Source organism: Anguilla anguilla, chromosome 8 (assembly GCF_013347855.1).
Source record: "Anguilla anguilla isolate fAngAng1 chromosome 8, fAngAng1.pri, whole genome shotgun sequence".
Classification (NCBI taxonomy): domain Eukaryota; kingdom Metazoa; phylum Chordata; class Actinopteri; order Anguilliformes; family Anguillidae; genus Anguilla; species Anguilla anguilla.
Window position 1 is genome coordinate 45,524,568 of NC_049208.1, and position 9,396 is coordinate 45,533,963.

The window sequence follows — 9,396 nt, forward strand, 5'->3', positions numbered from 1 at the left end:
ATCTTCCCTCTGGTACAAATAAACCCCAATGCCCCAGTGCAGTGACGGGGACACAGTACTGTAGGAGATGCCGTCTTTCAGATGAGACGTTAAACCGAGGTCCTGACTCTCTGTGGTCATTAAAGATCCCATGACACTTATCACTAAGAGTAGGGGGTTCCCCGGTATCCTGGCCAAATCCCAGATCTGGCTCTCGCAAACTTGCCACTAAAAATCATCCCCAGATTTAATTGGCTAAATAAATGTTCTCTCCCTCTTCACCTTCGCTAATGTGTGGTGAGCGTTCTGGCGCAAAATGGCTGCCATGCATCACCCAGGTGGGTGCTACACATTGGTGGTGGGTGAGGTGAGTTCCCCTTCACTGTAAAGCACTTCGAGCATTTGGAAAAGTGCTATATAAATGTAATTAATAATAATAATAATAATAATAATAATAAAAGGATGAAAACACAATAAAGCCCAAAGGCTTATTTCCATTGCTACCTACTGCACCTCCGTGCCACCCATACTATGGATGTGTTACTGACTTCTAGCATGTGTTGGCCTACTTGTTAGCCTAATTGTTTCAAGCAGACAAGTAGTTGGTTTTGAGGACATAACTAGTTTAGATAGGTCATCCATGTTAATGGGTGTAGTTCATTGCCATGGTTTGTACATCATCCTGTTGTAGCCAAGCACTGGGCTGTTTAATTATACTGGCAAGAGTAATGAATGAAGGAGGAGACAATTTGGAGATTTGATCTCTAACAGCCTCAAGCTTCTGAGTGAAAACGTTAATAAAATCATTGCTGCTATGATCAAAGAGATACGTTTTCTGATGCTAATTCTGATTATTGTCTTTTAATTAATTTATCCACAGTGCTAAACAAGAAATTTGGGTTATATTTGTGAAGTTCACCTACAGGATGGTAGATGTCCAGGAACACTGCCTTATGCAATTGTCTCATGGATCTCCAATCTTCAGGAAGGTCCTCAGTAGGAAGCTGTTTCCTGGTTGGTGATGTACAGCGGGCACACGACCCTGCTGTAATGATGGGTAGGGTGCTGGTCTTGTAACCTAAAGGTCACAGGTTTGATTCTTGGATAGGACACTGCCATTGTACCCTTGAGCAAGGTACTTAACCTGCATCGCTTCAGTATATATCCAGCTGTATAAATGGATGCTATGTAAATGCTATGTAAAAAGATGTGTAAGTCGCTCTGGATAAGAGCTTCAGCTAAATGCATGTAATGTAATGTAATGAATGTGTACCAGTGGGTTGGCTAAATTGTCTGTTCTGCCGAGCTGTAGAATCAGACATCCTTAATTAGTCTCTGAATGGCCTGGCTCCGGAGTCACTCAGCTCCCATGTGTGACTCAGTCTGTCCTCACCCAACAAAAAAGTTTCATGAAGTTTCAGTTGAAGAGGAAGTGTAAGGAACACCAGCCAACAGTTTGGCTTCTGATTCAGTTGGCATTTCCATGAATGAAACTGCAGCTTTGTCTCAAGAAAGGACAAGTTTTAGAAAACAAGTTTGTTATCGTTGTCATGAATCAATGGTTCTTCTTTTAAAAAAACATTGTGAGAAAGGATTTTAAGAGTACGTATTTTGTAATAAGCTTTGTTTCTGTAGCGCTTGTGCGCAAAGCTGTTTCGACGCACATCCATGCTCTCGGTACGGGCAGTGAACATAACGCCGCGTCCTTGCACGTTTCGCCTCGGTTCGGCGCAGGAAGTGGCTGCGTCATTCCGGGCCGAGGAAGCCGCGCTTCATGTCCGCGGGAGTGACAGGTCATTTTCAGGACCCCGGCCCCTCCCTCAGGAAGTAACCTTGGGAACCTGTCCCGCTCGGAGGCGCTGGAAACTTTCGAAATGCGTTTCGCCGTGTGTGTCATGGCCAAGCAGTGTGTTTAACCGCCACACGGGGAGAGCGGGGGCCACGGGTAGACATTATTACAGAACCAATAATAATCATAATAATCATAATAATCATAATAATCATAATAATCATAATTACATTACAAGCATTTAGCAGATGCTCTTATCCAGAGCGACTTACACAACTGTTACATAGCATTTACATTCCATCAATTTATACAGCTGGACATATACTGAAGCAATGCAGGTTAAGTACTACACTACACTACTACTACTGCTACTGCTACTACTACTACTACTACTACTACTAATAATAATAATAATAATAATAATATACATAACAATTACATATAAAGTGTACAGTGTGCATTTCTAAACCATTCATATCATGACCAGAGCTCCAATACATTAGATGAGCTTTGGTTCCCCTTCCGCTAATTCCCCATTGGTTTAATTAGTCTGATTGTATCTTTAGCTGGGTTTGTTCAATACTTCACCCAGGCCTCAGTGCAATTTGTCTTAATTTTTCTTTATGCTTGAATGAAAGGCTGGTCCGGGTCAATGTATTTTTATTGTAATGTTACCATACAAACCCCATTAAGAAGCTTAAAATGAGGTTGTGTGCGCTTGTTAGCTTGAAGATCATTTAACAAAATGATGGAGACACGGAGTCAAAAGCAAAATCAGGGACAGGGTGTAATTTACTAGCGTGTTCACCCCTTCATTTACACAGTCTTTTCCTGGAGAGTCCTCCATTCCCTTTCCAATATCATACACAGATACACATTTAATGAAATTCCATGCATTTATAGTGACATTTAATGCCAGTTCAATCATCCCCTGAGAATTCAAGAGACTGAGAGGCCTATCCTGTTACATGCAGATTGCAGGGTTATGTTAAACAGCACCACGTCTTCCCAGGTTCGTTTTTAACTGATTTGAATTACATTACATTACATTACATTATAGGCATTTAGCAGACGCTCTTATCCAGAGCGACGTACAACAAGTGCATAGGTTTCATGATGTAGAGGCGCAAAAGAAACACTAGAGTGAAGTAAGGATCGTAGTGCCAGAAGTGACCACATCGATCAGGAATTACTGCTGTTGTCTAGACTAGCAGAACCCCCTCGGTTCTCAGACCTACATCAAAACCGCATGGAACTGCATTTAATTTACTGTATCACAGACAGTTAACCAAAGTATATAAAGTATGAAGTCTCCGCATAGATCATAAAGAAAGGTCACAAAAATAGGGCAGCGTGGCTATAATAACAGGCGGAGACGCGAGCGACCCGACCGATCCACATCAGAGGACACTTGATAAATATCCCTCTGAAAAAATATCCATTTATCTTTGGGTCGCATCACAAGAAAGCTCTTCCAGAATATTTTCGTTCCTGACCTTTTGGGTTTGTTTGTTTTTAAATGCCTCGTAGCGTTGTCTCCGACCGCTCCCGCTGACCTGATAGCTGGCGTGCGAGTCTCGGCGCGCGGCAAGCGCGGGGCGGGCCATGAATATTGCGAACTTGAAAAATGAAAGGTGCCGACGAGGTTGCGGGAGCCGCGTGACATTTCGCGTTTATCTTGATCTTCCGGAAACAGCATCCATTAAAAGGTGCGCGAATATGCGAAGGGCGCTTTGAACTCTGGATCCGTCAGTCTGACGCGGGCTTTTTATTTCGACATCTTAACGACATGCGTTTTTGCAGCTCTGTATAAACTGTAGTTCAGGAGAATTTGAATTTGCCTTGGAATCTTTACTCGTTAAATGACTGTTTTTTTTTTTTTTGGGGGGGGGGGGGGGGGGGGGGGGGGGGGGGTTTAAAACGTTCCGTGTTAAAGCAACTTTAATAGTTAAATAGGCTATACTATTCTCATTTGGATAAATTTGTTCGTTTAATTAACACACACTATTTCACTGGTTTTTTACAGCCACACCCATGAACACAATGAACGCACTGCCTCACCATGATGCAAGCCAGGGTAAGTTACGGGGAACTCATGAATGTAACAAAATGCCCCCCATAAGAATTATTTCCTTTTTACTCACAAACCCACATAAGAAGAGAAGAAAAAAAAACATCTGAAATGAGTTTTAACATAAAGCACAAGTTCAAAAGAAGAATAGGTAACTTAAAGCCGCAGTGCACAGAAAATGTTTTATGTAAAAAAAAGAAGAAAGTTATGTTGTGCCCTGTGGGGGGATGTTACCTCACCATTCCATCAGCATTACATTATTAAACCCTTTAAACTGGTCACAAACATGAGATTAGAATGTCCTCAACTGAACCTTCTAATGCTGATGTCACAATCACTTCTGCTGATTGAAAGCAACAGAGTTCTGGAACACATGTTTTGAAAATAAAAAAAATTACAAAAAGAAAACCTACCCTTCAAAGGCCAAAAGTGCACAAGATTAGAACAGCCCTGGCCTTTTCAACAGCAGACTGCCTGTATGGAAACAGGCCCACCAGGCTTCCATATGAACGCAAGGCTTCCATTTCAGCACTATTTTTAATGTCCCTGTAGCATTACACCGAAAAGGTTTAGGCATGTTAAGTCACCAGTGTCATGGCCGAGGCATCATCTTACAACATAACGGTAGGTGCTTCTTACAGCAGTACCAGGGCCACCGTAAAAATGTACGAGCATGCAAAAGACCAGCAGCCCAACGAACAAGCGCAAAAAAAACACAGAAAGAGAGAGAGAGGGAGCCCCGGAACTTCTCCTATCTCCCCCCTCAGACAGGCAGCTTCTTCTTTACCTCCGACAGGTGTGTGAGAAATGTGACGTTTGTGCGTGCCAACCACGGTCCATCTCCACCCCTTTACATCCATCATTAATCAGTCCCAGTAGAGCGGGCCCTGGGTGAGGCTGCCGCTGCTGTCCGTGGTCCTGAAGGCCAAAAAGAAAAAGCAACCTTTTCCCCTCATGACGCACTACATTCCACTTCATTACACTTAATCCAACCATCCATTCATTATCTATTCCCGCTAATCCTGAGCAGGGTTGTGGGGAGTGCTGGTGCCTACCCCAGCATGCATTGGGTAAAGAGGGGCATCACCACACGCAAATAGTGCATAGTTTCACCTGGAGACTGGCCCCAGTCTAAACGCATTGTTCTGATTGCGTGCTCTGTTTTGTGCGTTTGTTCTGGTCAGGGTGTGTTTCTTTTTCCGATTGAGTAAATCTGAGCATATCTGCTGTGTGACCCTGCTGTGTACCTCAAACATGACCACTGATCTGTGCTGTTTTCTGCAACAATTCAGCATGTTTATCTGCCTTTCTCCCCGTAAACATGCTTTTATAAACATGTAAACATGAGAAAACGTGAAAATTTCATGTAAATGTGAAAATACACCCGAGGTCACAGAAAAACATAAGGAGCAAAAACCAAGAGTTTATTTCCTGGTGCCGGTAAAAAAGATGTTCCACACATTGTCAACATTTTCTGCTTTGTGTCCATGTACGCCATTGCATGCCTGGTGTGGTAAAAGAGCCTTGTTTGAGCATTATTTCCAGCAGTCAGAGAACACAGTGATGCATAGTGCTACACAACTGGAAATAACAAGCACATTCTCCACCACATGCAGTCCCAAAACACACAAATATAATCTTTGCCAGCCCAAGCTCCTGACAGCTCTGCTCTGGAGTCAGGATTGCTGCTGCTCTATTTCCATAGCATGTGGCTGTTACGTTGTGGTAGCAGTGACAGTGGTGATCCCCCAGCCGACACAAAAACATTCTGACAACTTCGCTGCCATGCAGTGGGGGCAGGGTTATAACACTGACAAAACATTCCTGTAACATTGTGAGAACACTTAGTGTCAGCTGGGCTCCTCCTGGCATTATTTCCAGAAATTCTGGGCTTGGGAAGTTGGGGGGGGGGGGGGGGCAGGGTGCTTAGATTGCCATGGCAACCACCTTTCATCTTTGCCACTCTGGACTTGCTGCCTCTGCATTTTGGGTGGAGGGGGGAGATGAAATGGGGACATGATGAGTCACAGGTTCCAGGCTGGGGAGCAGGGGGTGACCAGTGTAGGCCCTCCTCCCACCCCCCCCCCCCCCCCCCATGTTTCACAGTTCCACAGTTTCACACTGATCCAACAGTGGGTGGCAGGGTGGGGGGTTGTATGGTGGGGGGTGGAGTAGTCCCAAGATGGGAGACCAGGAAGCTGTCAGCCATCAGAGGGACTGTGGTTGCTCACACCTCCTGTTGTTTGCAAAATTTCCCACAACCCTCTGGGAAGAGGGGGATGAGGGTGTATTTGGCTCATGCCTCATTTTTCCCAGAATCCCACAGTGTTCCCAAATAAGAAATTCCCATTTGTCCGCTGCTCTGAAGTGACATTTTAATTAATATAAACGTTCGACCCATTCTCAAAAAAATAAAAAATACCCATGATGCCATCTGGCTTCCTGTGTTTCCCCTCCCACAGTACTGGGTGGTTAGCAACTGTTTTCACTATTTTGCGTTGCATTACTGTCGCTTGCTAACAGTTGCTGTGCCCTCAAAAGTCAGCCCTCTGCCATATGATCTTGATTACAGGTGCATAGACATGCTTGTTGCCATGGTTCCCTGAAGTGTTTAATTCTAAAACCTGATCAGAGAAATGTTGCACAGGTTCATACTATAATTTCTTAACTGCGTTTCAACCTTTCTGACATTACTTTTACAGTGGCCACTGTAAAATCAGCTCTCTTGGAATATTTTATTCTGATAACATACATTTTTGATTTCTCTTGGACTAACACAGTTAGTTACATTAACAACAAACATTTGTGTTTTCTATTCAAGTTCATTTGAAGGAATGTTCTTTGAGGTTCCACACCCTTCATAACCTCCAGACATTTCTCCTCGCTGCATGGATCCAACTTCCCACTGCATCCTGTCAAATTCTCCCTGTAGAACATTTCTTTCTGACCCAAGACATGTGACCCTTCTCATGATACTTTGCTGTGTAACTTTCCATAAACTACTTTTTTTGGCTGGACCGCAACAGCCCTACAAACGTGAATGTCTGTGAGTGAGTGACTGACTGACTGACTGAGTGATGAAGTTACACCATTGGTCGGCCGAGTTATGAAGTTACACCCTCATGTGTGTTAAATCCAGCCATGTACTAGGTTTTAACCTGGTCTTGTTTTAAATGTTCCCCTTTAAATGGCTTTGGCCCGAATCCTGCTCACGAGCATACACTCACTATTGGATTTTATTTATTTATTTATTTATTTATTTATTTATTTATTGAGGACTTAAATCTATTTTTACCACATTTGTTTGGATGAAAACGTATCTTTTGTGCTTAGCCCTGTTGGGAAAACTTTTTCCACTTCAAATACACTCTCGCAAGGCTTCCCTCAATCGGGATTGTTTAAATAATTTCCCATTATGCATCGCGCGTTCTGTGAAACCGTCGTGGGAACAGATCATACAGAAATAGAAAGTTGGACATTTGACACACGTGACCCCAGTGGACCTGCTTTTTCCAACGCTCTGTTCTTTCTCTACTTGACCCCAATGCGTGAGACAAAGACCTCATATTTCCGGCTCTGAACTTGGCACCTGCGCCTTTTTTAAATTTCTGCAGATGGAAAACAACCCATGCCGAACCCCGATGCACATCGTCCAAGGTATTTGAACCAACATGAAAAGAACAAAGAAGTGATTTATAGGAGAACAATTAAACTGTTTCAGTATCTGCTCCAGCTTGATTTTTTCTCACAACTGGATAGCATTACAAAATCCCGTGAGCTACTTGTCCATTTTAGGTGCGACACCAGTAACACTACAGCTTGATTCAGAGAAGAGCAACAGCCATATTTGATAGTTATTGATCGTTCGTGTACCACGGCTGAATCTTGGTATCAAAATTAGTGTATGCGGTGAAAAGAATGACCAGGCACGTATATTAAAAATATTTATTAAAGAATAAAAACATGTAAAATGTATATATTTTGCATAAAACAAGTTTCTTGGAAGGCACATATGGTGGATCAATTGAAATAATACCTTTAAAATAAAAGAAATATTAAATTAGACATTTCAAGCGTTTATAAAAATCAGCACGGCAGGGAATAGCCTACTGCATACTAACTTTATCAAATGTGCAAGCACGTGCAAGCCACATAAAGCATAGGCCTAAATGATAAACCATCGTTGTAAAATTAACTATTTACCCTTTTCCGGGACCCAGGTCCCCTAAAATACAGTAACAAAAACGTAGGTTACTGCATGAAGACAAGATGGTTTTGGCCTATCAAAAGTGAGGTTATTTCTGCGTATGAACGTGTACAAAATGGGTAGAAAAGAACCCAACATGACGCTTTAACCCAAAACGAAGTCTTCCTCCAAAACGGTGGTAGCTTCGGGGTTTGCAGGCCTTGCACAGAAAGCGTGATACCCTGGGAAAACTCCTGTGTTTTCATTTTTTGTTTAGCAAAAATTTGGGTTTTGTGAAGTTCGCGATTAAGAGCTCTATGAGACAGGAGACAATGGAATCCAGAAAACTAGATCGCATTTAATTACTTAAACAAACTTAAAGCAGGTGTCTGTCAAGGACAAAAAAGACACTTAAAACTGTGTCCATGACGCTTGTAGAGAAATGTAAACTGTGTAGCAACTGTACCTCGCTCGCATCTTAATGTGGTTGTAGGCTACAAGTGAACACAGCAAGCTAGCTTCAACGACAGCAAGCTAGTTGCTTCGCTACATAAACTGTATAGCCAGCGCAGTAAAACAACACACGGCCAGTATGTAAAATAATGTGAGGCCAATGTCGCAGTCGGAGATAAGTGGGCGTGTGTATAGGGCCGTGTAGATTTCTCAGCTGGGCTGGAACAGATGGTGGAACGAGCCTCGTCCTTTCAGGTGACGCGCTTGAACCCTCTCGCGCTTTCCGAGCTGCTTGTTCCGCGGCGGCACCTAAAATAAATTGTCACGTTATGGCAAAATAAATTTGGCGTTATGGACATGTGATCTGCTTCTGAAATATGGGACTTGTGGCATTTTAAGCATTATCAATGTGGAGGCTAATGACCACAGGTGCTTCATACTGCAAGTAAAATCATTTTTTATAAACTGGTCCCGTTCGTTTCTTTTTCTATGGGCTGGGTGAGTTTCAAGGAGTTTTATTAGTTGAATTTTTATTTTGCTTGTACACATTTCTCAAAACGGGGCCCACAAAATGAGTTCAGGTATATTTCAGCGCGGAGGAAAAAGGATGTACGCAGATGGGATTGATCGTGTTCATGGCAATTCTTAGATTCCTATAGTACAAATTGTATTCAAACTGCAGTAATTTAATACGGAGTTGAGATCCCGACGACACATAGAACTGGTCAAATCCCGCGCTCTGCAAATTACTTCAATTTTAATAATATGTGTTAAGCGCCGCCAACTGGCAGAAATTATACCTATATTTAAATCCATATAATTCTTTTGTTTTACGGCGGATTGTTCTTGCTTTTGTTGGCTTGTTTAGTGCTAAGTCTGCATAGCTTTGTATTTATTTGTACATATATATGCTTTGTA